Source organism: Bubalus bubalis, chromosome 9 (genome assembly GCF_019923935.1).
Source record: "Bubalus bubalis isolate 160015118507 breed Murrah chromosome 9, NDDB_SH_1, whole genome shotgun sequence".
NCBI lineage: Eukaryota > Metazoa > Chordata > Mammalia > Artiodactyla > Bovidae > Bubalus > Bubalus bubalis.
Genome location: NC_059165.1, coordinates 35,437,641 through 35,465,606, shown reverse-complemented (window position 1 = coordinate 35,465,606; position 27,966 = coordinate 35,437,641).

Sequence of the window (27,966 nt, the reverse complement as noted above, 5' to 3'; positions counted from 1 at the left end):
TCAGATCATACTTGGGTCATCTGCTCATATGTACCAGTGGGGTTATAAATATTTTGAGCATGCGTGGGGCTTGTTGACTGTGTGGGTATTATCTGTAGGGTAAATTGACTAATTCTGGGTTTTTCTGATTGCTACTTTAGAATGTGGCCTTTTTTGTCTACTAGTAAATTATCACTTATTTGTCAGCTTTCTATCCTTCAACAATTTTTTTTTTGTTCTTTTTGAAGTTATGAGTTTATGCCTATGTAGGGAAAAGTTTACTAGCATTTTAGTGAGGTTTTGGGAAGAACCCGAATTCCCTGCATGTTTTAAATACACTGTCATTTTAATCATTTTAAGCATACCTTAAAAAATAATCTCTGCTTTGTTATCTGAAGTTATTTTTGAAGGGGGTATCTAATTCTTCTATTTACCTGCTGTTTTTCTCATGAACACTGTATTTTCCTCTTTAGCTCTATAATTTTGTTTTGCTTGTGTATTCTCAGTAGGGTTTTATCCATGGGTTTTTTATGTGGTTTGGGCTGAGTCTTCACCGAGGTAAGCTTTCTCATTTTCTTCTGCCAGGTATTCCAGAATGACAGTTTATATTAATTTCTTGCCTTAGGAATATAGGACCCTGCAAGGACACTGTAAAATAAAACCCAAACTCATGGGAAGAAAGGCTTCAGGTTAAGAATTTTCAGGGAAGGCTTTCCCCACTCCTCATGCCTAGAATGTAGAACTGCATCTGCCTCTTTATTACCTTCCTGTGCCAGTGAGCATATAAAACTCCATTTCATTGAAAATGCAGTCCTCTGAAGGCTCTGAACTAAGGTGAAGGTCTCATTTTCAACTATCTGCTTCACGTAGGTCCCAGGTCGAGGGCCCAGGTCTTAGGTCCTATATGTGTGGTTATTAAAAGCAAAGACCCTGTGCTACCTGAGACCAGACCAATACCTTCTCCAGTCACCAAACCAGGACAATATGGTGCTGTCTCATTGAGTTTCTTTCCATTTCAATTTTGACTCCTGGGGATTCTCCTTACTTTTGAGCTCCTTACTATGGCTTCCTTGGTGGCTCAGATGGTAAAGAATCTGCCTGCAATGCAGGAGACCCAGATTTGATCCCTGGGTCAGGAAGATACCCTGGAGAAGGGAATGGCTACTCACTCCAGTATTCTTGCCCAGAGTTCCTTGGACAGAGGAGCCTGGTGGGCTATAGGCCATGGGGTCACAAAAGAGTTGGACATGACTGAGAGACTAACACACTAACATGTATTTGAAAGGACATTTGTGATTTTTAAGCCAGATTATCTGTACATTTTATAGCATGAGGTGTTCAGGTTATCTGATCTGCTAGTTTTGCCTGAAGGCCTAAACTGATCTTTTCTTGTTGAATTATTTTATGTATACTCCATAGATATTATTCTTAAATTGAAAATATATGTAGTTTTTTCCATGACATTGCTGCTCAAAGAATATATATATATATTCCTCAGCTTTGTTGAGATATAATTGATGTATTACATTGTGTAAGTTTAAGGTGTATCTTGTGTTGATTTGATACAGATATAAATATACAGCAAAATGATTACCACCATAATGTCAGCTAACACCCCCATCATATCATGTAATTACCATGTCTTTTTGTGGTGAGAAAGAGATTAACTGTCTCAACAGATTTCAAGTGTATGTGTGTGTGTGTGCACTCAGTTGCTAAGTCATGTCCAACTCTTTGAGAGCCCATGGACTGTAGCCCACCAGGCTCCTCTATCCATGGAATTTATCAGGCAAAAATACTGGAGCGAGTTGCCATTTCCTCCTCCAAGGAATCTTCCCAACCCAGGGATCAAACCTGCATCTCTTGCATCTCCTGCATTGGCATGTGGATTCTTTACCACTGAGACAGTTGGGATGCTCCTCAAGTGTGTAACATAGTATTTGTAACCATAGTCACCATGATGTACAGTAGATCCCCAGAACTTACTCATCTTATAGCTCTTATAAGTAGAAGTTTATACTTTTTGACCAACATCTCCCCATTTCTCTCACCTCTGCCCTCTAGCCTCTGGTAACTACCATTCTAGTTTCTCTTTCTATGGGTTTTGCTTTTTAAAATTCCACACACCAGTGAATCATACAATATTTGTTTTTCTCTGTGTGACATTTCATTTAGCACATAGTCTCAGGTTCATTCATGTTGTTATGACATGTCTTTCTTGTGGCTGAATAACATTCCATATATATATATATATATATATATATATATACACACACACACACATATATATACACCATATATTCTTTATTTATTAATTCATTGATGGACTCTTGGCTTGCTTCATTTCTTGCCTATTGTGAATGCATTGGACACAATATAGATATCTCTTTGAGAAGCTCATTTAGGTCCTTTGGGATAAATACTCAGAAGTCAGATTGCTAGATCATATGGTAGCTCTATTTTTAACTTTTTGAGGAATCATCCTTCTGTTTTCCACAGTAGCTGCACTATCAAGAGTGCACAGTGGTTCCTTTTTCTCCATATCCTTTCCAACATTTGTTATTATTTATTTATTGATAATAGCCATTCTTACAGGTGAGGTGATACCTCATTTTGGTTTTGATTTGCATTTCTCTGATGATTAGTGATATCGAGCACCTTTTCATGGCAAAGAATATACATTTCAGGTAGCCCAAAGGAATTTGTGACCAGGCCAATAGAGGGAGTAATAGTTTATTTGTATTCTGTGCTGGCCAGACCTAACTGGAACATGGCATTCTGTTCTGGATACTGAACTTTCCAGAATATTAGGGAACCTGTGATGTGTCAAGACAAAGATAGTTAGGATGGTGAAGCATTAGGATATTGTATTATTTGAGGACCAGTTAAAAATACAGGGGATTTAATTTGAGGAAGGGAAAGTTTAAGGGGGTGTAATGGATTGTGTTGTGGAAAACTGATCAAAATTATTCTTTGTATCTTTAGAAAACTTCATGACTGACAGAAGTCATAGAAGGAGGTAAATTTGGGCTTGGTGTGAGGAAAATCTCTTGCTGATTAGAGGCATCTGTACATGAAAAGACAGTCCACCTTACAGATGATTGATGTCTTATCTGTTCCTCATCATGGAAAGGGATCAAATACAGGGAAACATTATCTGTAATAGTTAAGTTCTCCAACTCTAAAATCAGGTTTCCTGGGTTCAAATCCTGGCTTTATCTTCTTTTCTCTAAGACCACTCTCTACAGTATCTTGGGCAAGTGTCTTTCAGCCTCCCCTTCAGTAATGTCAGTGTGAGGGAACTAATATTATTGGCCCTTAGTATGTACTATTGGAGAAGGTGATGGCACCCCACTCCAGTACTCTTGCCTAGAAAATCCCATGGACAGAGGAGCCTGGTAGGCTGCAGTCCATGGGGTCACGAAGAGTCGGACACGACTGAGTGACTTCACTTTCACTTTTCACTTTCATGCATTGGAGAAGGAAATGGCAACCCACTCCAGTGTTCTTGCCTGGAGAATCCCAGGGACGGGGGAGCCTGGTGGGCTGCTGTCTCTGGGGTCACACAGAGTCGGACACGACTGAAGCGACTTAGCAGCAGCAGCAGCAGTATGTACTATAATCACCTTTAACCCTTTCCTATTCTAGAGAATCTATGGTTTTAGAATTACTGTTTTTAAGTTCCTTTTGTAGAAACTGGTGTGCATTTACTAATTTCTACCTGTGCCACCTATTAAAAAAAAAATGTTAAGCTCAGGTGAATTTATTCCAATTCATGCCTGAATGGTTATTGAGGTTTTACAGTAACCTATCACATTTAAAATAAGGAAGTATATTCATCAAAATTCTTATGTTTGCAAGTGTTAAAAAATAACTGAATGGCTTAAGCAATGACAAGAACTTATTGGCTCACATACCAGAAAAGACTTGGAATAAGTATGCATCAGCAGGATCCCGGGGCTCAAATGTTGACTTGTTTGCTTAGCACTTGGTCTGTCTGTCTCTGAGTTCTGGTTCTTTTTGATTGATTGCATTTAAACAAGCTAAAGCTAATAAGATGACAAGATGATCACTAAAATGACTCAGGCAACTTTGGTACCTTCCTGGGCTTCAGTGGGAAAAGCTCCATTTTCAACAGTTTCTAGAATTTGCATTCATTGGGCTCGCCAAGGTCATAAGCCCAACTTTGGAACATGTCAGCCGCTTTGAAACTGCAGCTCCATTAAAGGAGTGAAAAAAGCCTCTATCAGAAAAAGGGACATATTGGTTGGTCAGGCCACAATAACAGATGCAATATGCAAAACATTATATGTAATATGCAAAACATTACATATGCTATATGTATTCATAGTTTCGGCTCTAAGTTTAGCCGGAGACTTATGGAGTCCATCCCATTGCTTTAAATCTGTGCATCAGACTCTGGATACATTTATGTTTGTTTGTGTATTTAGATAAAATCTGCCAGATGGGACAGATCCATTGGTGTTGCCTAGCCAGTAAGCTGGCCTGGTGGAAGTGATCAGAGAACATGGGTGAATTCATCTTTGAACAAATGAATTAAATACACACAGTCAATGGTCTGATGCACAGCAGGAAAGTGCCGCCTAATCGTCAGGGAAGAAGGCAAAGCCAGCAGAGCAGCAAGCCTCACGCAGTCACTCCTATGGTCAGGTCTGGGACGTGGCGGTAGCCAGGAGGCTAGCAGAGTGCTTTTGTAGCACAGCGCTCATCTGAGTGTGCAATATGTTACCTACAGCTGGGTCTGGCATGATCATCCCTGACTAATGGGAGGCGAGAGGAGGGGGTTCGAGTGTTGAATAAATAAATTACTTAATTACACATTATCAGAGAGTAGAACAGATGGTCAGCTTAGCCTGTCTCCTGACGCCTTCGGCTTCAGAATAGAGAGTAGATCCTCAGAGACTGGAGCAGCTTGGGCTCTTGATTCTGCTTATCCGTTGGTCCAATCAGAGACTCATGCTCTTCAGGAATAAATAGGCTCAATTCTCCAAGGCTGAAAGGCAGTGGGTGCTCGGGTGCCCGCTCTCAGCTGAAGTTGGACAGGCCTAAACGGGTAGGCATTTTCCACTTCGTTAATTTTGGCACCAGATGGAGGTGGAAATGGATTTCATTTCCCACAGAATGGTTGAAAAGTGATTTTCAATTGAGGATCTAATCAGATGTGAAAGGGGTAGTTGAGTATTTACTTAATGTGCTCAGGAGCATCTCCTATCACTGCAGACCGTATGCTCATTTTCCTTGGCTTTCGAGGTCCCCATGGAGAATCCACTTCTTTTTCTGAGTACTGGTTACTCTGGCGTTAGAGGGACTTGTAGCTGGGCTTGTTTTCTGGAAGCATCATGTTTGTTTGCAGGGGCTTCTGTTTGATATGGTAGCATCTATAGAACACTGGTTCCCAAGTGCTGGTCGGGGATGGTTGCCACACATTGCTTGCATCAGAAACTCCTGGGTTATTTATTAAAGTTACATGTTCTTTAGCTCCAGGCACAGAGATTCTGAGTCAGTAGGTCTTGGGTAGAATCTGGGGATCGAAGCAAGTGTGGAGATCACTGTGTATCAGTTGAGGGGCAGGAAATGACAGTAAACTTAAAAAATGTTATTAAATTGTTAATACTGAGTTATTTTCAAAAGCATGGGCAAGTTTAAACTATTGCCCTTAAACTATTAAGGGATGATAATTCCTCCTCCTCCCTCCCTACCCTCTACCCCCAGCTAGTGATACCAGGAAACGGATGCAAGTCAGAAATTGATCAGACTTATAAGATATGAGTACTCCTGGATGAGAACTGTAGATGGCCATGGCCAAACCATGATCCAGCAGAGAGAAAAATCTTTTTCCCCTTTGCTCTTTGATCTCATTCTGGTGCTTTCCGTTGGTCAGGGAGTCCAGCTGACACAGTCAATACAAATCAGACTCCTGAGACACAAAGCAGGATGCAGAAGACTGGAGAGTGGACATGGAGGGACATACCAAGAATATCAAGTGTGTATTGGTATAAATAACATTTTCTAGCTACACATTTGTGTACCAAGTTGTGGATGGCAAATGTGTGGATGTGGTTTGTTTGGTAGATGTGCTTCTTTTCACAGTGTAAGATCGCTTCTATGCTTTCATCATGGAGACAAGAAACTCTGAAAGAGCATGGATGACATCCCTAGAATTATCTTCCCGTGTCCTGCCCACGGTCTAGCCAGTTCACATGTGTCTCTCTGGAAAGGGCTACAAGAAGAATATTTTCAAAGATTGTAGTTGTCTGCCTGATTGTCAACTTTAAAAATCTAGTGATATACCTGTTGTATATTCTCTTTCATTCTGTAATTATGGGCCTATCATTCTATATTCTATGAATTTACTTATCCTTTCCATGAGCTATTTCTGTTTATAACTGATATGCTGACTATTCAGGCAGACTAAATATGGCTTCTTAAAGAAGTCACATTGCTATACCTCCTGCAAGACTGCATTCAGCTGTGTTGCTTTGTTTTGATTTTATGTTCTGCATTTCTCTCACTGTATTTAAAGCATACTTTGAATGGTCACTTGTAATTATAACTCCGTAGAAGAATTGGGTTAATTTTGATTTTAATATGTTGCCTGTGGAGATTTGAGTACATCTTAAAATATAGCACGAAAAGAAACTGTATAGAAATTGTCCATGGAATCCCTGGAGATTTATTTGTGGCTTCAGTTTTAAGACTTCAGTTTCCTCCCCAAGTGAAGAAGTTATTGACATGTAGAATCCCCCTTGATGATAAAAACTAACATCTCCGAGACAGAGGGTTTCATTACAGCTATTCATTAGGCCACCCGTGCTTGGTGAGGAGGACATTCGCTAGTCTCAGCACGAGGGAATAATATGCATACTGATTACTGGCATCTCTTAACATCTACTGCCTCCTGGACACTTTACTCACAGTCACTTATTCCAGTTGCTCACCAGAAAGCTTGTAGTAAACTTTGATTCTTCATTTTTCTTTATGCTCCACCTGAATCTATCAGCTTGTCCTGTGGTCTCTATTTTAAAAAAAATATTCAGAATCTGGCCACTTCTCTCCACCTGTTCTGCAGTGCTGTGGTTCAGGACACCATCCCTTCTCCCTCAGATTAGTGTGGCTATCTCCTAATTTCTCTGTCTGCTTCTCCTCCTTCTCCCTTCCATCTTTTCTCTACAGAGAAAACAGAGAAAACGTTATAAAAGGTCATGTCAGAAAGCTCCTCTGTTCAAAACCCTCTGATGGTTCCCATCTCACTCGGAGTAAAAGCCAAAGCCAGCACCAAAGCTTATAAGACTACACGTTACCTTTTCCTCTGCTCTCTCTAACTTTATTGCCTTTCATTCTCCTCTTCTCTCATTGTAATCCTGCCATAGCATGCTCCTGCTGCCAAGCCTTTGTATATGCTGTTCCTCCTGCCTAAAATGCCCTTCCTCCCCTTCTCTGCCTGCCTTAGTCTCTCATTTCTTTCAGAGCTGTTAAAATGTGACCTTAAAAGAGAGGCCACTGCTGATCATTATATAGAGAGTGCCCACCATCACTCTGTTTTCACAGCAACTTGTTATTTTTCTTTAAAGGTCATATCACCGTCTGACATATTTACCTGTTTGACTCTCTCCCACAAGAATGAAAGTTTCTTGGGTTTCCCTTGTGGCTCAGCGGTAAAGAATCCACCTGCCAATGCTGGAGACACAGGCCCAGCCCTTGATCTGGGAAGATCCCACATGCCACAGGATAACTCAGACCATGCGCCACAACTACTGAGCCTGCGCACTAGAGCCCAAGATCCACAACTACCAAAACCACGTGACACCAGAGCCTGTGCTCTTCAACGAGAGACGCCTCCACAGTGAGAAGCCTGTGCACCACAAGGAAGAGTGGCCCCCGCTCGCTGCAACTACAGGAAGTGTGTGCAGCAACAGAGCCCCAGCACAGCCAAAAATAAATAAACTGATTTTTTAAAAAAAGAATGAAAGCTTCTCGAAAGTTGAGACTGTTGAGCTCAGGGCTGTGTCTCTGACATCTATTTTAGTACATGGTGTATAGTTGGTGCTCATCTAATATCAAATATGGTTAAATGAATGAGTGGGTAAATGAATAAATCAGTTGTTCTTAAGAAGTATATTGTCTAGCATGTAGCAAAAATAACTCAGAAATCTTCCATTTTAAGTAATATTTTATTGAGTTCTTATCTGATACTTTGCTAAGAATTTTACCAGTCTTGCTGCCAATGGGAGATGTTTTGGTTTATAGACAAGACGGGGATATGCATATTTATATAAAATAAATATATGCATGCATATATTACATGGGAATGTGCCTGTGCCTATATATATGAATGCTATTTGTGTAGGAATACATGTATATGTGTGTATGTGTTCATTAGTGTGTTTGTGCATAAAATTTTTTGGCCAGAAAGGAGATAGCTTTCCGTTCAATGTCTCATTGGAAGAATATTCATCTTCTGTCCTAGGAAGCAGTGCCAGAGGCAGGACATGGAAAGAGGTGTCAGCGGGAACCTTCCACAGTGCTGAGAAGACCTGACTGTGGAGTGGGAGGGCAATTTGTGAAAAGACTGAATAGTGTGCCTCACGGGCTTTGTGAACCTACCCGTAGAGTAGGGTATAACAAAGATAATGGCCCTTGGAACTTCCCTGGTGGTCCAGTGGCCTGGGTTTCATCCCTGCTTAGGGAACTAGATCCCACATGCCACAAGCAAGATTCTGCTTGCCACAGCCTAGGATCAGGTGCAGTCAAACAAACAAGGACACAGAAATAATTGCCCTAGTAGAAGTTCAGCTCTCTATTCCCACCTTAGAAGCAATAGCCTGGTAAACCTGAGTGGTCAACATTTATGGTATTCTTCACTCTCTTCGAAGACCCTTTGAAATATTTATTTTTTGAATTTAGATTTCCCTGAAAAATCTGCATCCCATTTAAATGAAATTGAATAAGTTTCAGGGCTCAAGCAGCATGTCTTCCATCTGAAGCAAAATGGAGATGAATTTCAATTAGATGTTCCCATTATAATCTGTCTGTACCTGTAGTTTTCATCAAAAATTGCTAGGAAGTACCACATAATGTATGATCGGGATTTGCCCACTGGCAGCAGTGTCCCATTATCTTAGGGAAAAAAGCACAAAATAATTAGTCTGATGCATATAGATAGCAGCTTCTTACAGTGAGTGACTTTAATTGTGGTGAGTAATATATATGGAGTTTGAAGCATTATATATTTCCCTCCCAAGAAGACACCAATTACTAATTCAGTTGATAAAGTAACAATGTTTTGGAAGATTTAATGCATACTGAACATCGCAGTCAATAGCCACTGTAAAATGTCCATTTTATGGCCTTATTTTTGCTTGAGCTTAATTTATGATAATTTGGTGGTTGCATATAGCCTGAAAGTGTGCTGTTGGCTTGAGAGTTAGTACTTGGGTATTGCATAAATCATGGCTGAATGTGTTGGCTTCCTCTAATGCTCTTCTTTTCCTAAAATTGGAATCCATCTCATCTTGTCATTCCCCTTGCCTCATTCCTGCCTCCTAATTCACGAGGCTCTGAGAGCTCAATATTTAGAGGATCTCTGCCTCATAGAGTAGCATCTTCCAAATGCCAGGTAGAGTGATTCTGGGCTTCAGAGGGGGAAAATTCAGCAACTCTTTTCATGAGATGGAATATTTGTACTAGCCCACCTTAAGTGCTTTTAAACAAAATGTAATTCCCCCACCCTACCCTCCCATTTGCCCTAAACTCTGTGCTAATGTCAGATTTTAAAGTATGTAATCTGGTCTGTTTATTTTCAGGACTGGTTTATATTAGTTGGTTTTTTAAAAATTAATTTGAAAAATAGGACAAAGAAGTTAGCATGTTCTAGCCCCACAGGTAATCTACCTGAGGACCTAAATGTGTAATATGAATCAACTTGCTGTACTGTACCATTTAGTTTAGAGGACTGGTCTTCACAAAATAAATGGGATATTTCAAAACTAATCAGATAACTACTTAGCTTCTACTGCTCTTTATATTTGTTGACAAAGATTTTACATGTTGAGTTGTGATTAGTCATTTGCAGAAGTGATTAAAAATTTTGAGTAAGAGAATGTCATATATCTAATCTTACTGTAATTGTTGTGGGAAACCATCTTTTAATATTTAGATTATTCTCTTGAAGCCCCCCAATCATAATTCAAATATTACCACCTATTCTTCAGTTGGATGACACTATTCTTCTAACTCAGTTATACAACTGTCTTCTTTTACTTGTGTTATAATAGCTAACATGAATATAGATTGAATTTTTATGTGCATTTGCTTTTAATCCACATATCAGCACCATGTGGTTGGCATTATTATCCATAATTTAAATGTAGAAGCAAGCAAATTTAAAATGAATTAAAGTGATCATATTTTTTCTAATTGTAAAATGACAAACATTTATTATCAGAAATCTGAAGTGTCAAAAGTATGCGGTTGTTTTCTTTTTTTTAATTTTTAGTTGTGCTGGGTCTTTGTTGCTGTGTACTTGCTTTCTCTCTTGAGGAGAATGGAGGCTACTTTCTAATTGTGGTGTTCAGGCTTCTCATTGTGGTGACTTCTCTTGTCATGGAGCACAGCCTTCAAGTGCATGGGCTTCGGTAGTTGTGGCTCTCAGGCTCTAGGGCATGAGGGCTTCAGTAGCTATGGCACCTGGACTCTAGAACACAGGCTCTGTAGTTGTGGCACATGGGCTTAGTTGCTCCACGGCATGTGGAATCTTCCTGGACCAGGGATTGAACCCATGTCCCCTGCATACACAGGGGGATTCCTATCCACTGTACCACCAGGGAGTTCCAAAAGTACACAGAAGTTAATGACTGACCAAAGAGTAGAGAAGATACAAATTACAGATACAAGTATCTGTACATATATCAGAAATAGAAGAAGTGGATATCACTATACACTCTATGGAATTAAAGGAATAATAAATAAATCTGACCCCAAACTCCATGCAACTGAATTTGACATTCAGTGATAGATAAAAAAGTACTAGTTCCCTAAAAAATTTAAATTATTAAACTCACTGAAGATTTTAATAGGTAACCAGGATAGCCTTATTATTAGTAAAAATAGTTTAAAATCTTCTGTAAAGGAAATCTGCAGGCTCAGGTGGTTTAACTGGTGAATTATAACAAATATTTATAGAATTAACACAAATTCTATATAATTTCTTCCAGAGAATAGAAGACGAAGGGGTACTTTTCAACTCATTTTATGAAGCTAGAATTGTCCTGCTATAAAAATGAAACAAAGACATTACTGGAAAGAAAACTACAGAACAATATACCTCATGCATATTGCTGTAAAAAGCTTCCATAAAACTTTAGCAAATTCAACCCAACAATACACAAAAGGAATAATAGAACGTGACCAAGCAGGGTTTGTCTTGGGAATGGAAAGCTGGCTTGCTGCTGCTAAGTCGCTTCAGTCATGTCTGACTCTGTGCGACCCCATAGGCGGCAGCCCACCAGGCTCTCCCATCCCTGGGATTCTCCAGGCAAGAACACTGGAGTGGGTCGCCATTTCCTTCTCCAATGCATGAAAGTGAAAAATGAAAGCGAAGTCACTCGGTCGCCCGACTCTTCGCAACCCCGTGGACTGCAGCCAACCAGGCTCCTCCATCCATGGGATTTTTCCAGGCAAGAGTACTGGAGTGAGGTGCCATTGCCTTCTCTGAGGAAAGCTGGCTTATCTAAAAATTAATCAAGATAATCTACTGAGTTAATACTTTAAAGAAGAAAAACCATATGATCATTGCAACCAATGTGAAAAAAATTGCCCAAATCCCAACATCTATTTCTTATAGTAACTCTAAAAAAAACTAGGAATAGAAGGGCATTTTCTTAACCTAATAAAGGACATTTTATAAGAAAGTGATAGACAAAATCATTTAATGGTGAGAGACTGAATGCTTTTCCTAGGTAGATAATGAACAGATATTCTATCTCACAACTCCCATTTAATATTCTACCAGAAGTCCTAGGCAATGTGATAATAAAAAGATCTAAATGAAATGAATTAAAAAAGAAGAAATAAAACTGTCTCTATTTGCAGGCAGGATTTTCTACATAGAAAAGCCAAGGAATTTACAAATAGTCCCTGTTACAGCAGCAGCAATGATAAAAACAAATCTAAATCAAAGCAAATAAAAACCTCCTAGAATAGGTGAATTTTACAAGGTTGCAGGATACTAGCTATAATTTTTTTAATCACTTTTCTTCTTCTATACATTGGATCTAATTTGTTCTTTTTTATTTTTTAAAAATTTTATTTATTTTTAATTGGAGGATAATTGCTTTACAACATTGTATTGCTTTCTGCCATATATCAATATGAATCAGTCACAGGTATATATATGTCCCCTGTCTTAAACCTTCCTCCCACCTCCCAGCACATCCCGCCCCTCTATGTTGTCATGGAGCACTGGGTTTGACCTCCCTGCGTCACAGCAAATTCCCACTGGCTGTTGATTTTACACATGGTAATGTACATGTTTCAATATTACTCTCTCAGTTCGTCCCTCCCTCTCCTCCCCCACTGTGTCCATGAGTCTGTTCTCTGTGTCTGCATCTCCATTGCTGCTCTGCAAATAGGTTCATCAGGACCATCTTTCTAAATTCCATATATATGCGTTTAATATACAATGTTTTATATTAACATTTCTGACTTATTTAATTCTGACTTACCCTTTCTGACTTACTTCATTCTGTAAAATAGGCACTAGGTACATCCTAATTTGTTCTTCTTTATCTAGTTTTATAAGGTAGAAACTAAGATAATTAATTTTTGATCTTTTTTAAAATATGCATTCATTGCTATAAATTTCCCTCTAAGCTTTGCTTGTACTGCATTTCACAAATTCTGATAAGTTGTATTTTCATTCTTTTTCAAAAAATGTTTACACTCATCTTGAGGATTTTTTTTAGTTGACGTGTTGTTTAGAAACATGTGACTTCATCTCTAAGTATTTGGGGATTTTACAGCTCCCCTTCTGTTACTGATCCCTAGTTTAATTCCATCATGATCTGAGAGGATACACTGTATGTTTCCTATGATTTTAAATTTTTCAAGGTGTGTTTCATAGCCCAGAATGTGGTCTTTCTCAGTGAATGTCCCATGTGAACTTGAGAAGGATGTGGATGAAATAGTCTATAGATGATAGATCTCAATTATATATAGGTGATGGATGGGGTTGAGTTCAACTATGTCTTTCCTGATTTTTCACCCTCTGGTTCTATGCATTTCTGAGAGAGGGGCATTGTAGTCTCCCACTGTAATACTGAATTCATCTAGTTCTTACAATTCTCTTAGTTGTTGCCTTATGCATTTTAACACTCTATAAGGCACACTCGCACTTATGTTTTCTTGAAGCAATGACCGCTTTACTTCTGCTTTCCTTTGATTAGTGTTAGCATGGTATATCTTTTTCCGATACTTTTATGTGTGCCTTTGTATTTAGTGTGGATTTCTCATAGACACCATATAGTTGTCTTGTTTGCTGATGCATTCTGACAGTCTCTGCCTTTTAATTGGTGTATGTAGACCACTAGCACTGAAAGAGATTATTGGTATAGTTGGATTAGTATTTACCATATTGGTTGTTTTCTTTATTCCCCTCATTCTTTATCCCTATTTTTGTCTTCCACTATTTTGTGTGTGTGTGTTTTATGGTTTTAACTGAGCATTTTATACAATTCCACTTTCTTTCTTTTCTTAACATCAGTTATACTTTTTATTTTTAGTGTTTGTTCTAGAGTCTGCAAAATACTTCTACAACTAATCCAAATCCACTTTTAAGTAATACTATACTATTATAATTTGTGGGTAGTGTGCATAGCTTATAATAAAAATATCCTAATTCCTTCCTTCTGTCCTTTTTATCACTACCATCATTTCTTTAACTTAACACATAAGCATATATATCAAATAAATATATAATAATAAATAATGTATAATCACATATATAAATGTATAAAGTTGAATAAAATTATACATAATTGAATTCATTGTTGCTATTATTATTTTAAATAAACTTTTCTGTTGAATTAATAAGGAAAATGAAAGATTTTATTTTCACTTGTTCCTTCTCTTATTCTCTTCCTTTTTTAATGTAAATCTGAGTTACTGAATTATATCTTATTCTTTTCTCTAAAGAGCTGCTTTTTTATTTCTTGCAAGGCAAATCTACTGGCAATGAACTTCTTTAACTTTTGTTGGTCTGAGAAAAATCTTTATTTCTCCTTCACTTTTGAAGCATAATTTCACAGTATAGAGAATTTTAGATTGGCTCCCAAAATGAAATTGTTAGGAATAATCTAACAAAATATGCTGTCTTCTGTATGCTGAAACTACTAATGCTATTGAAAGAACTCTAAGAAGATGTATATAAATGGAGAGAGAAACCATGTTCATAAGTAGGAAGACTAGCGTAGTAAAGATTTAAATTCACTCCAAATTTATCTATGGATTTAGCACATTTCTCATACACACAAGCAGATTCTACAAGATGTATGGAAAGGCAAAGAAATTAGAATAGCTGAAACAACTTTGAGAAAGAAGAATAAAGTTACAGAAATCAAACTGCCCAATTTAAAAACTTACTGTAAAGCTACAGTTATGAAGATGGTGTGGTGTTGCCAACAGGATAGACACACAGATCACTAGAGTTGAAGAGATTCTGGAAATAGACCAACACAAATATGACCTTTTGATTTTATTTGCACCTGAGGAACTTTATTTGTTTTAAAATAAACTATTTTACAGCAATTTTAGATTTATAAAAGAACTGAGAATACAGAGTTCCCATATATCCAGTATCTACTGTTTCTCAGTTTTTCTCAGACTTTATTTTTGTTGACCTTGACAGTTTTGAAGAGTACTTGGCAGGTCTTTTGTAGATTGCCCCTCATTTGGTGTTTTTCTTATGTTTTGGTTATAATTTGTTGCTCAGTCATGCCCAACTCTGCGACTGCATGGATTGAAGCACGCCAGGCTTCCCTGTCCTTTACTGTCTCCCACAGTTTGCTCAAACTCATGTCCATTGAGTCTGTGATGCCATCCAATCATTATAATTAGACTGGAGCTATTGTTTTTTTGGAAGAAGACTATAGAAGCAAAGTTCCAGTTTCACCATGTCATATCAAGAGCACATACAACCAATATGACATCACTGTTGATATTGACCTTGAACATCTGGCTGAAATAGTGTTTGTCAGGTTTCTTAAGTGAAAAGTTGCTCATTTCCCCTCCTTTCTGTACCTTGGTGGTGGTGGTGGTGGTTTATTTGCGAAGTCGTGTCTGACTCTTGTGACCCCATGGATTGTAGCCTGCCAAGCTCCTTCTGTCCATGGGATTTCCCAGGCAAGAATACTTGAGTGGGCAGCCATTCCCTTCTCCAGGGCATCTTCCTGACCCAGGGATTGAACCCAGCTCTCCTGCATTGCAGGCAGATTCTTTACCGACTGAGCCTCCAGGGAAGCCTTTCTGTATTTTACTATCATGCTTTTCTATGGAAAGATTATGCAAGAAAATTATTTGGAAGTCTTCTGCATATAAGATTTAGTTCTTCTTACTGTTCATATATGTGTCAAGTAATTCATTTCTATTAGTATGGGCTCACAGATAGTTCATCCTGGGGTCTCATGTCATTCTAAGTAATTTTTTTAATTTTGCCTACTGACATTGTAAAGTACTATAAAATTGAATAGACTTTGACAGATGCGTAGTGTCTTGTATAAGCAATTATATATCATACAGAATAGTTTCACCACCTTAAAAATTCCCCCACGCTTCAACTAGCCAACCCTTCCCTGCTGAACCCCTGGGAAACACTCATCTTTTTATCGTCTCTATAGTTTTTCCTATTCCAGAATCCCATGTAATTGTAATCAGTATGTAGCCTTTTCAGACTGACTTCTTTTACTTAAATATGGGCATTCATGATTCATCCATGTATTTTCATGAGTTGATGCCTCTTTTCTTTTTGTTTCTAAATAATGTTTCATTGTATGGTTGCCATTTGATTTTTACAAAGATACATAAGCAATTCAATGGAGAAAGAATAGTCATTTCAACAAACAGTGTTGGAACTATTTGAATCTATACGCAGAACATGACACTTGAGAAGCGTATGTATTCTGCTGCTATTGGATGGACTGTTCTGTTTTCATCTGTTAAATCCATTTGGTCTAATGTATAATTCAGATACAGTATTTCCTTGGTTTTCTTTCTGGATAATCTGTCCATTGTTGAAAGTTGGGTATTAAAAATCCCCATGCTTTAAAAAGCAAAAACAAAAAACCATGAGACTAAATCTCACCTTTACACCTCATAGAAAAATCAACTCAAAATGAATTGCAAATATAAGTTTTAAATTATTAAACTTTTAAGAGTATATCTTCATGACCTGAAGTTAAGCAAAGTATTCTTAGATGGAAATGCAAAAGTAGGATCCATGAAAGAAGTTGATACATAAAAAGTCATCAAAATTAAGAATCTCTGTTCTGCAAAAGACATTATTTAGAGAATGAAAAGACAAACTATAAGCTGGGAGAATGTATTTGCAAAGCACATGTCAAAAGACTTGTATCCAAATATATAAAGAACTCTCAAAACTCAATAGTAAAGAAACAAGCAAACTAACTTCAAGATTAGCAAAAACTTGGATACACACTTCACCAAAGAGTCTACAAATGACACATGAAAAGATATTCAACACTGTTAACTGACATGGGAATGAAAATATATGATCTGGCTCCTTAGCACTTCTCTGAATTCCTTTCTCACATTTCCTGCCTCACTTCCACATCAGCCATATATATATCTTTGCTCTTCTTAGCATCTCCCAGATACAATCTTGACCTCTACCTGAAATGCACTTCCTCCAAATACTCTCTTACCTTCCTCAAATTTTGCTTGCAATTCCCTATCCTTCTACACTCACCTCTTCTCTGGTTTTGTTTTTCTCCATAGTGTTTGTCATCTTCCAACAAATTATATAATTTACTGATTATACTTATTAGTTATTGATTTTGTTTACCTACTAATATCTAGATTTTGGGTTTCCAAGGTGGCTCAATGGTAAATAATCTGCCTGCCAATGCAGGAGACGTGGGTTCAATCCTTGGGTCAGGAAGATGGCTAGAGGAGGAAATGGCAGCCCACTGCAGTATTCTTGTCTGGAAAATTCTATGGAAAAGGAGCCTGGAGGGCTATAGTCCATGGGGCTGTAAAAGAGTCTGACACAACTTAGTGACTAAAACAACAATAAGGAGAGAAATCTTGGGTTCTCTTTACCGAAGGATTCCATTGCCTGGCATATATATATAGTAGACAATCAGTAAATATGGATTGCTTTTATGAAAGAAATAAGGTGTCTGCCCATGAGTGGATAGAAGTTTGATATTGTGATGTCAGAATATCAAATACCATTTTATGTGCTAAATCCTTATTGATTTAGTGGTTTAGGGGGGTAGTTGTATATAAATACCATCACATTTTCCTGTAGCTATATTAGAATAACATGATGATTTCACACAGAATCCATAGTTCTGAAACTTATGACTAATTATTCTATTTTCTAAATGTTGCTTTATCTTTTTATATTTTTCTGTCTTTCCTCCTCTTCTTTTTGTTATTTTTTTCTGGGAATTTATAATTGAGTTGGATTAGTAATATTCTTCTATTTTTTTCCACAGTATAAAATACTACTTTAAAAACTCAGAATTTTAAGGAAGTGTTATTAAACATGTTTATGAAAACAGTTTATTTTTCAAAGAAAGGGATGATGTCATAATAGAGCAAGGCTTTGCCATTTTAGTTCACTTAGCATATGGAATTTGTACCAAGAAACCCAAGCAGGACTTAACAGAATTAAGCGAGTTAACATTCATTTTCACTAAATAAATTAGGTAAACTCACAAAAGCAGATTAGGTCAGTTCCATTTTTACCTTGATGCTGATGTCCACAGTTGATTTTTTTTTTGGCGGGGGGGAATAAAACTTCAATGAGAAGAAGAATGTAGATAAAAGTCTATGGTTTTGCAAAGTGTTACTGACAACAAGTATTATGGGTGTTTGCTCTTAGTTCAGTTCTTAGCTCAGCCTCATGTTTGAAAATACTGATGTTGCAATTTCTCCTATATAAAAATACATCAAATGGCATAGGTTTGAAAAACTTATACAGGCAGTGTTTATATTGAGAGTCATTTAGATTTAAATGGTTATTTGTTCTTTGACAAATCTGTTCAGAAAGCAGTATAATGAACACTAGCTTTGAAACCAGAAAATGCTGGATTCAGGAAGTGAGAAAAGCAAAGTTTCTGGCTTCTCGGTAAATACAGCCTAGTGGAGGGAGATAGGTATTTAATAAAATAATCATGGTGATATGTAATTACAAACTATAAGAGCTTCAAAAGTAGAGGAAAGAAAACTATAGAAAGGATTAGTGGGTGATGGAGCACAGGGAATCTCTGAGGAAGTGGTGTTTAAATTGGAATTATGAAAAGTTATGGTTTAGTAGGTGAAGTGTAATGAGATGGGGAAGGATTTCCAGTCTGAAACAATAGTATTACAATATCCCTAGGGCAGCAAAGACCATAGCATGTTGGCAGAACAGATAAATGGCTGGTATGACTAAAGTATGGGGAACAAGGAAAATGATGTTTTTAGATAAAAGCTAGGCAAAGGATAGATCATGCACTGCCTTCAGGGTACCAATGGCAATCTTGATTTATCAGTAGTGAATAATCTCTAATAGCTTTAGGAAGCCATAGAAAGGTTTTCATCAAAATTCAGATGTTCAGAATTTGGTTTCAAAAATGTTACTTCACGTGCCCAAATGTGGAAAATCAACTGGGTTAAGGAGAGCTAGAGTGGAAACATACTAGTTAGGAGGCTACTTAGTAATGCTCAGGCAAGTGATGATTTGGACTAACTAAGATGGTTGGACCAGATCAGTTAGGCAGCTACTGTAATAATCTGGGCAGGAGATGAGGCTGGTTTGGACTTAGATTGGTGGTAGAGGACATGGAGAGGGGTGAATGCATTTTCCACAGCTCTCTCGTTTCTTTAGTGTCACATGGCCACTATAGGCCATCCATGTAGTTGATGCAGTGAACTAACTGCCTAATGCCAGTTGATATAAAATTTGCAGGCATAACTATAATTTAATGGAATCTATTTTGGAGGGTTTTTTTTTTTTTTTAAAGGACTGAGATTTCCATCAGGATCTTCCTGCAGTTTTAAGAAAGATGGCACGATGCTGTTGGGAATGACAGTGCAGATAATCTGTCAAAGCTCCAAGAAAACACTAGAAGAGGAGGGCCCTTGATTCAGGAGCTGCTATAATGGCTGGCAGCTAACACAGCAGCAGGAGGTAGGGAGGTGACAGACATGCAAGGCAGATGTTCTACTGAGCTCCTCCATCTGGATGGGGACTTTTGGTTGCACTGCTCTTTCCCAGCCATGCAGGAGGCAAGTGCCAACGATGCATCTTCATTAGGATGAACAGGACCTTGGAAAGAGGAAAAGCAATTGTCACTTACTGAAAGCCCAGGGTCAATGAGAACCCAAATACTCCATTGATGGCACTGTGGGGAAGTGATGGGACCATAATCTGTTCCGCAAGCCTTTTTTTTTGGAAAGGGGACTTGTTGAAAGTGTTAAAGAAAACTGTGTAATCCTAACTTGTATCAACAACACAGGGATGGCATATATCAATAATAGCCACATTTTGAACACTTGTTCTGTGCCAGGCTCTCTGTGATCTGCCTCCACTCTCTACCCCTTATTTTTCAGCTCTTACTTCCCTCTGTTCTCTCCACTGGCCACTGAATATCAGCCACAATGACCTCCTCATTATTCCTTGAAGACCCCACGCATGTTTCCATCTCATGGAATTTGCACTTGCTCTTTGCTCTCATCTAGAATTCTCTTCCTCCTTATATGTGCATGGTTTGCTCTATCACTTTAATAGGTCTTCACTCAAATTCATTACCAAGGAGAGGCCTCCGTTGGCCACCTTTCCCCAGTAACACTTTTTGTTAATTTCTAGCCTTTCACATTGTTTTTGTTTCTCTCCATAGTTCTTGGCATTGCCTAACTATAAAGTACACAGGTTTCTTTACCTCCTTGATTAGAATGCAAGCTCCATTATTTGGAGATATTGACAGTCTTTTCCACTGTGATAACCTAGTGTCTAAACAACATCTACACAGAGTAGGCACTTAAGAAGTACTGGAAGAAATGACCAAATGCATCTCACTTAATATTCACAGCACAGTCTGGGAAGTAAGTATTACTATTACCCAATTTGACAGAGGAGGAAACAAGATTAAGCATTTTATACAAAATCAAACAGATATTAATTTCAGTCTGATCTTTTTACTTAAGCTATTCTGCCCCATTTTGATCTTTGATTTCATCTGTATCATATAAGCAGAAGAGAAAGATCAGAAAATACTATTACCTTTGTTATCAAAGCTGTCCTTTTACTAGGCCAGAGGATATAATACAAAGCGAGAATGAGGGTGTGGCTATTGTCTAGGTATTAGAAAACCCACTAAGGAAAATTGTCATGGGCTGAATGTATTCTTTATATAAAAATTTGTATGTTGAAACCCTAATCTCGGTATGGTAGTAGGAGGTATGGTAGGAGGTAAGGCCTTTGGGAGCTAGTTAGGTTTAGACAAGGTCATGAGGCTTGAGCTTCATAGGAGATTAAGTGTGTGTGTGTTTTTAAGGTTTTTTGTTTGCTTGTTTTTAAGTTTTTTAATTTAATTTTTAAAAACTTTATTTTATTTGGCCACTTAGTTCAATCCCTGATCAGGGATTGAACCTGTGCTCCCTGCTTTGGGAGCCTGGAGTCTTAACCACTGGACTGCCAGGGACAGTTCAAGATTGAGTGGTCTTATAAGAACAGTGATCCCCTCAGCCATTAAAAAGAATACATTTGAATCAATTCTAATGAGGTGGATGAAACTGGAGCCTATTATACAGAGTGAAGTAAGCCAGAAAGAAAAACACCTATACAGTATACTAACGCATATATATGGGATCTAGAAAGATGGTAACAATAACCCTGTGTACGAGACAGCAAAAGAGACACTGATGTATAGAACAGTTTTATGGACTCTGTGGGAGAGGGAGAGGGTGGGAAGATTTGGGAGAATGGCATTGAAGCATGTATAATATCATGTATGAAACGAGTCGCCAGTCCAGGTTCGATGCCTGATACTGGATGCTTGGGGCTGGTGCACTGGGACGACCCAGAGGGATGGCATGGGGAGGGAGGAGGGAGGAGGGTTCAGGATGGGGAACACACGTATACCTGTGGTGGATTCATTTTGATATTTGGCAAAACTAATACAATATTGTAAAGTTTAAAAAAAAAAAAGAACAGTGATCCCTCAAACTCTCTCACTCCCCTTCCCATTCTCCCCTCCCCTTCCCCTTCTCCCCTCCCTTTCCCTTTCTCCCCTCCCCTCCCCCTGACCCCACCTTGTGAGGACACAGCAAGGAGGCAGCAATCTGCAAGAAGGACTTCACCAGAAACTGAATCTTAGCACCTTGATTTTGGATGCTCCAGCCTCCAGTTCAGTTCAGTTCAGTCACTCAGTCACATCTGACTCTTTGCAACCCCATGAACCACAGCACACCAGGTATCCCTGTCCATCACCAACTCCTGGAGTCTACCCAAACCCATGTCCATTGAGTCAGTGATGCCATCCAACCATCTCATTCTCTGTTGTCCCCTTCTGCTCCTGCCCCCAATCTTTCCCAGCATCAGGGTCTTTTCAAATAAGTCAGCTCTTTGCACCAGGTGGCAAAAGTATTGGAGTTTCAGTTTCAACATCAGTCCTTCCAATGAATGCCCAGGACCAATCTCCTTTAGGATGGACTGGTTGGATCTCCTTGCAGTCCAAGGGACTCTCAAGAGTCTTCTCCAACACCACAGTTCAAAAGCATCAATTCTTCAATGCTCAGCTTTCTTTATAGTCCAACTCTCACATCCATATATGACTACTGGATAAACCATAGCCTTGACTAGACAGACCTTTGTTGATAAAGTAATGTCTCTGCTTTTTAATATGCTGTCTAGGTTGGTCATAACTTTCCTTCTAAGGAGTAAGCATCTTTTAGTTTCACAGCTGCAATCACCATCTGCAGTGATTTTGGAGCCCCCCCAAAATAAAGTCAACCACTGTTTCCACTGTTTCCCCATCTATTTGCCATGAAGTGATGGGACCAGAGGCCATGATCTTAGTTTTCTGAATGTTGAGCTTTAAGCCAACTTTTTTACTCTCCTCTTTCATTTTCATCAAGAGGCTCTTTAGTTCTTCTTCACTTTCTGTCATAAGGGTGGTGTCATCTGCATCAGTTCAGTTCAGTTCAGTTCAGTCGCTCAGTCATGTCCGACTCTGCGACCCCATGAATTGGAGCATGCCAGGCTTCCCTGTCCATCACCAACTCCCAGAGTTTACTCAAACTTATGCCCATTGAGTCAGTGATGCCATCCAGCCATCTCATCCTCTATCATCCCCTTCTCCTCCTACCCCCAATCCCTCCCAGCATCAGAGTCTTTTCCAAAGAGTCAATTCTTCGCATGAGGTGGCCAAAGTACTGGAGTTTCAGCCTTAGCATCATTCCTTCCAAAGAAATCCCAGGGCTGATCTCCTTTAGGATGGACTGGTTGGATCTCCTTGCAGTCCAAGGGACTCTCAAGAGTCTTCAATACCACAGTTTAAAAGCATGAATTCTTCAGTGCTCAGCTTTCTTCACAGTCCAGCTCTCACATCCATACATGACCACTGGAAACACCATAGCCTTGACTAGATGGACATTTGTTGGCAAATTAATATCTCTACTTTTCAATATGCTATCTAGGTTGGTCATAACTTTCCTTCCAAGGAGTAAGCATCTTTTAATTTCATGGCTGCAGTCACCATCTGCAGTGATTTTGGAGCCCAGAAAAATAAAGTCTGACGCTGTTTCCAGTGTTTCCCCATCTATTTCCCATGAAGTGATGGGACCGGATGCCATGATCTTCGTTTTCTGAATGTTGAGCTTTAAGCCAACTTTTTCACTCTCCTCTTTCATTTTCATCAAGAGGCTTTTTAGTTCCTTTTCACTTTCTGCCATAAGGGTGGTGTCATCTGCATATCTGAGGTTACTGATACTTATCTGGGCAATCTTGATTGCAGCTTGTGCTTCCTCCAGCCCAGCATTCCTCCAGAACTGTGAGAAATATGTATTTATTATCAAAGGCCCCAGTCTCTGGTATTCTGTTGTAGTTGCCCAACCTGTCTAAGATAATAATATTCCCTGAGCATTTATGCTCAAGGTTGCCTCTAGTTTGAGGAATATAAGAGAGACTGGCTACATATACATCTCACAGGAGAGGCTTGGCATGATGCTTCTTCTGAGGCTCAGACAAAGGACAAATGAGAGATACTGAAGACAAATGTCCAGGAGATTCTTAGTCTCTAGACACAACTCTCCAGGAAGGAAAAATGTAACCTCTCAGTCTCCCAAAGAAGAAGCTCTGAAATCCCCTTTCCTTCTTCAGCATTCTGTGCAATCAGACGCAGAGAACAGCTGCACTGATGAGGATTTAATGATGTGAGGCTTTATTTGCATAAATAACTGTGGGAAATCCCCAAGCCTTCATGTGGTAATGACCATAGACTCCAGCCAGGCGAGCAATGTAATCTGTTCACACGTATCCTGGTCCACCTCCTGTGGAATGCTTTTGGTCAGTGGCTATTATGTTGCCTTTCTTTTTCCTATTTGTCAATTCTGGGTTAGCTTGTGTGGAAAACCAGAAGCTTTTCCCACAAAAAGATCTCATCTGCTGACTTTGTGAACTGACTGAGAGTTTGACCTCGAGTGGTTATTTTTTGTGTTACCAGTGACAGAAATATTTATTCTTTGTTAGTACGCATGTTACCATGTTATGTGTATTTCACATAATTTTGCCAGCATAAAAATCAGAACTGTCAATGTGACAAGCAAGATCACCAGAAGTGAAATCGGGACTTAGTAATATAAGTTGGATAACTTCAAAGCTGGGAGAATGGGGTGTTCCAGATAATTTAAACATTTTTAGTCAGCTGAGGGTTAAGTATCCTTTCTTTTCCCAGCTCTGAAAATCTTTAATGTTTGAGTTCATTTTCCTGTCTTTAAAAACAGTAAATTAAGCATAATATGATCTACTTTTAATTGAAAATCTTTAGTGTGTCATGTAAATCATTCCAATTTATCTATTTCATTGATTATAGTAGATGGACTGGCCTAAATATTGGTTGAATATAAATTGTATCTATTTTTTAAATTTAAAATTTTTTTGGGGGGGTGCCATGCTGCAAGACTTGCAGGATCTTAGTTCCCTGACCAGGGATTGAACCCATGCCCTCATCAGTGAAAGTGCAGAATCCTAACCACTGGACTGCCAGGGAATTCCCTAAGCCATATCAAGAATTTTTAAAATTTAACTTTTTAAATACTCTTAAGTTTCAATCAAATGGGAAACCCTAGCTTGTTAAAAGTTATGGTAGTTTGAATTTCAAAGCTCCATGTATTTTTCAACTTTCCCTATGAAAGACTAGTTCTCAGGTTCCTTCTTTTTTTTTCAAGCATCAATTTAATATCTCCACGATCTTAAACTTCTTTTATTTTAGTGCTATTTCCAAACTTCTAATAATGTGCTAGAACATTGGTTTTATTTATAGCTGTTTCATTGGCATAAGCTAAATAACTTAAGCCACTTTAAAATAATAATTGCAATTAGAGATTCCTCCCTTTTTTAAAAGTAATAAGGAAAGTCAAAACAATTGGTTTAGAAGAACAAAAATAAATATCCCAATAAAATAAAGCACACAATTTACACATTTTATCATCATTGTCTTAATGTGTGTTACCATATTAGTTTTATTTAACAAATCTTTATGTAGAGCTCACCATGTGCCAGGTGCTATTCTAAGAGCTGGACAGATATTAAGTCCCCACAATAATCAGTATAACACCCCTATGAGGTTGTTACCATCATCCCCACTTTTCTCATTAGGAAATGAGACACGGAGAGGTTATACAACTTTCCCAAGGTCACATTTATAATAAAAGAAAGAGCTGTGATTTGAAACTTCTAGAATATACGCTTTTAACTATTATACTATGCTGTTGGTCTTGATTGCTTAAAAGACAGAAGTGTTTAAAATGTCAACTTCCAGTGTTTGGGGCTATTAATATCTGGAAGTGGATGAATTTTATGACCTACTTCTCTTACCTAAGGAATATATAATGAATATTTTATAAGTATGCACATCGATGTATGTCACACAATATGTCACATTCATATTCTACAATAAAAATACAGTTATAACTACATTATGGTTCTGACATTTCTTTACAATTTTTCCTCTTCAAGTATTCAGACATTTCTAGATAATCTCAGAAGAAGCTAATGGAAATGTCCCAGTCCTGGTCAATTTGTGCCTCTTATTCCTTTTTGCCCTGCTTCACCTCTGTGTGCTGATTATCTCTGTGTTCATGCTTTTCCACAGCCCATGGGGATCTACAATATACTCATGGTTACATTGTGGTTGATTTATTATAGCCAAGAAATATCAGTCAGTCTGCAGTTACTGAAATTTCTCAGTGTGAAATAGAATCAGAAAATGAAAATTCTCATTATGACTTAGATGTGAATAAGCATGTAGCTTTCTTTTTTTCTGAAACTAGTTTCATATTGCTGTGTTTTTCTTTTACTTATTCCCTCAAGTGGAAGAAAAAAAAAAACCCATAAACTTTCCAATCATGTTAACTAGGACTCTTCTAGTTTGGGTCTTTTCTTGTAGATGAAATATGGTCAATTCAGAGATGACACTAACCTCTCAGGGCTGTTTTACCCTGGGAGGATTTCCAGTGTGGGAATTGTTGGTTTGGCCCGTAGGCATTCTGGTACCCCCATGGATCACCCTTTTGATCTCTGGTTGTGGGGTCTCTACTCTCTGAGGTTTTCTTGTACTAAGAACTGGTCTTCTTCCACCTCGTTAGCATCTGTGACAGAAGCTGTCAGTAGAATTTTCTAAAGGTAAAATGTTAGAGATGCTACTTAACTAAGGTACCATATTAAAATGCAGCCATTTAAAGAAGGATCTTTCAGTCAAATCAAAGTTGTAGAAAAAGGTCAAAATGTTGAGAAGAGGATTTTATGAGGAGATCTGGCAACCCACTCCAGTATTCTTGCCTTGAAAATCCCATGGATGGAGGAACCTGGTAGGCTACAGTCCATGGGGTTGCAAAGAGTTGGACATGACTGAGCAACTTCACTTTCACCTCTTTAGAGACTGTTATGCTGAACCCTGTATTAGGGTTCCCCAGAGAAACAAGCCCCAGAATGTGTATATTTATAGGAAGTGATTTATTTTAAGGAATTGGCTAATGCAATTGTGGGGGCTAAGGGAGTTCAAAATCTAATGAAAGAGGCCAGCAGGCTGGAGACTCAGGAAGGAGTTCAAGTCCAAAGTTATTCTTCTAGAAAATCAGACACAGCTGATGTTACAGATCATGTCTGAAGGCCATCTGCTGGAGAATTCCCTCTTTGAGCAGACTAGCATTTTGGTCTCTTCAGGTCTTCAACTGATTGGACAAGGCCCACCCACATAATGGAGAGCAATCTGCTTTACTCAAAGTCCACTGATTTCAATGTTAATCTCGTACAAAACACCCTCACAGAAATACTCAGAATAGTTCAAATCAGCCAAGTTCAGTCACTCAGTCATGTCCAGCTCTTTGCAACCCCATGGACTGCAGTATGCCAGGTCTACCTGACCATCATCAACTGCCAGAGCTTATTCAAACTCATATCCATTTAGTCAGTGATGCCATCAAACCATCTCATCCTCTGTAATCCCCTTCTCCTCCTACCATCAATCTTTCCCAGCATCAGGGTCTTTTCAAATGAGTCAGCTCTTGGCATCAGGTGGCCAAAGTATTGGAGTTTCAGCTTCAACATCAGTCCTTCCAATGAATATTCAGGACTTATTTCCTTTAGGATGGACTGGGGGAACTCCTTGCAGCATAAGGGACTGTCAAGAGTCTTCTCCAACACCACAGTTCAAAAGCATCAATTCTTTGGCGCTCAGCTTTCTTTATAGTCCAACTCTCACATCCATACATGACTACTGGAAAAACCATAGCTTTGACTAAATGGACCTTTGTTGGCAAAGTAATGTCTCCGCTTTTTAATATGCTATCTAGGTTGGTCATAGATTTTCTTCCAAGGAGCAAACGTCTTTTAATTTCATGGGTACAGTCACCATCTTCAGTCATCTTGGAGCCTCAAAAAAATAAACTCAGCCACTGTTTCCATTGTTTCCCCATCTATTTCCCATGAAGTGATGGGACCGGATGCCATGATCTTAGTTTTCTAAATATTGAATTTTAAGCCAACTTTTTCCACTCTCCTCTTTTACTTTCATCAAGAGGTTCTTTCTGCCATAAGGGTGGTGTCATCTGCATATTTGAGGTTATTGATATTTCTCTTGGCAATCTTGATTCCAGTTTATGCTTCATCCAGCCCAGAATTTCTCATAATGTACTCTGCATATAAGTTAAATAAGCAGGGTGGCAATATACAGCCTTGACATACTCCTTTCCCAGTTTGGAACCAGTCAGCTGTTCCATGTCCAGTTCTGACTGTTGCTTCTTGACCTGCATACAGATTTCTCAGGAGGCAGGACAGGTAATCTGGTATTCCCATCTCTTTAAAAATTTTCCACAGTTTGTTTTGATCCACAGACAAAGGCTTTGACATAGTCAATAAAGCAGAAATAGATGTTTTACTGGAACTCTCTTGCTTTTTCAATGATCCCATGGATGTTGCCAGTTTGATCTCTGGTTTCTCTGCCTTTTCTTAATCCAGCTTGAATG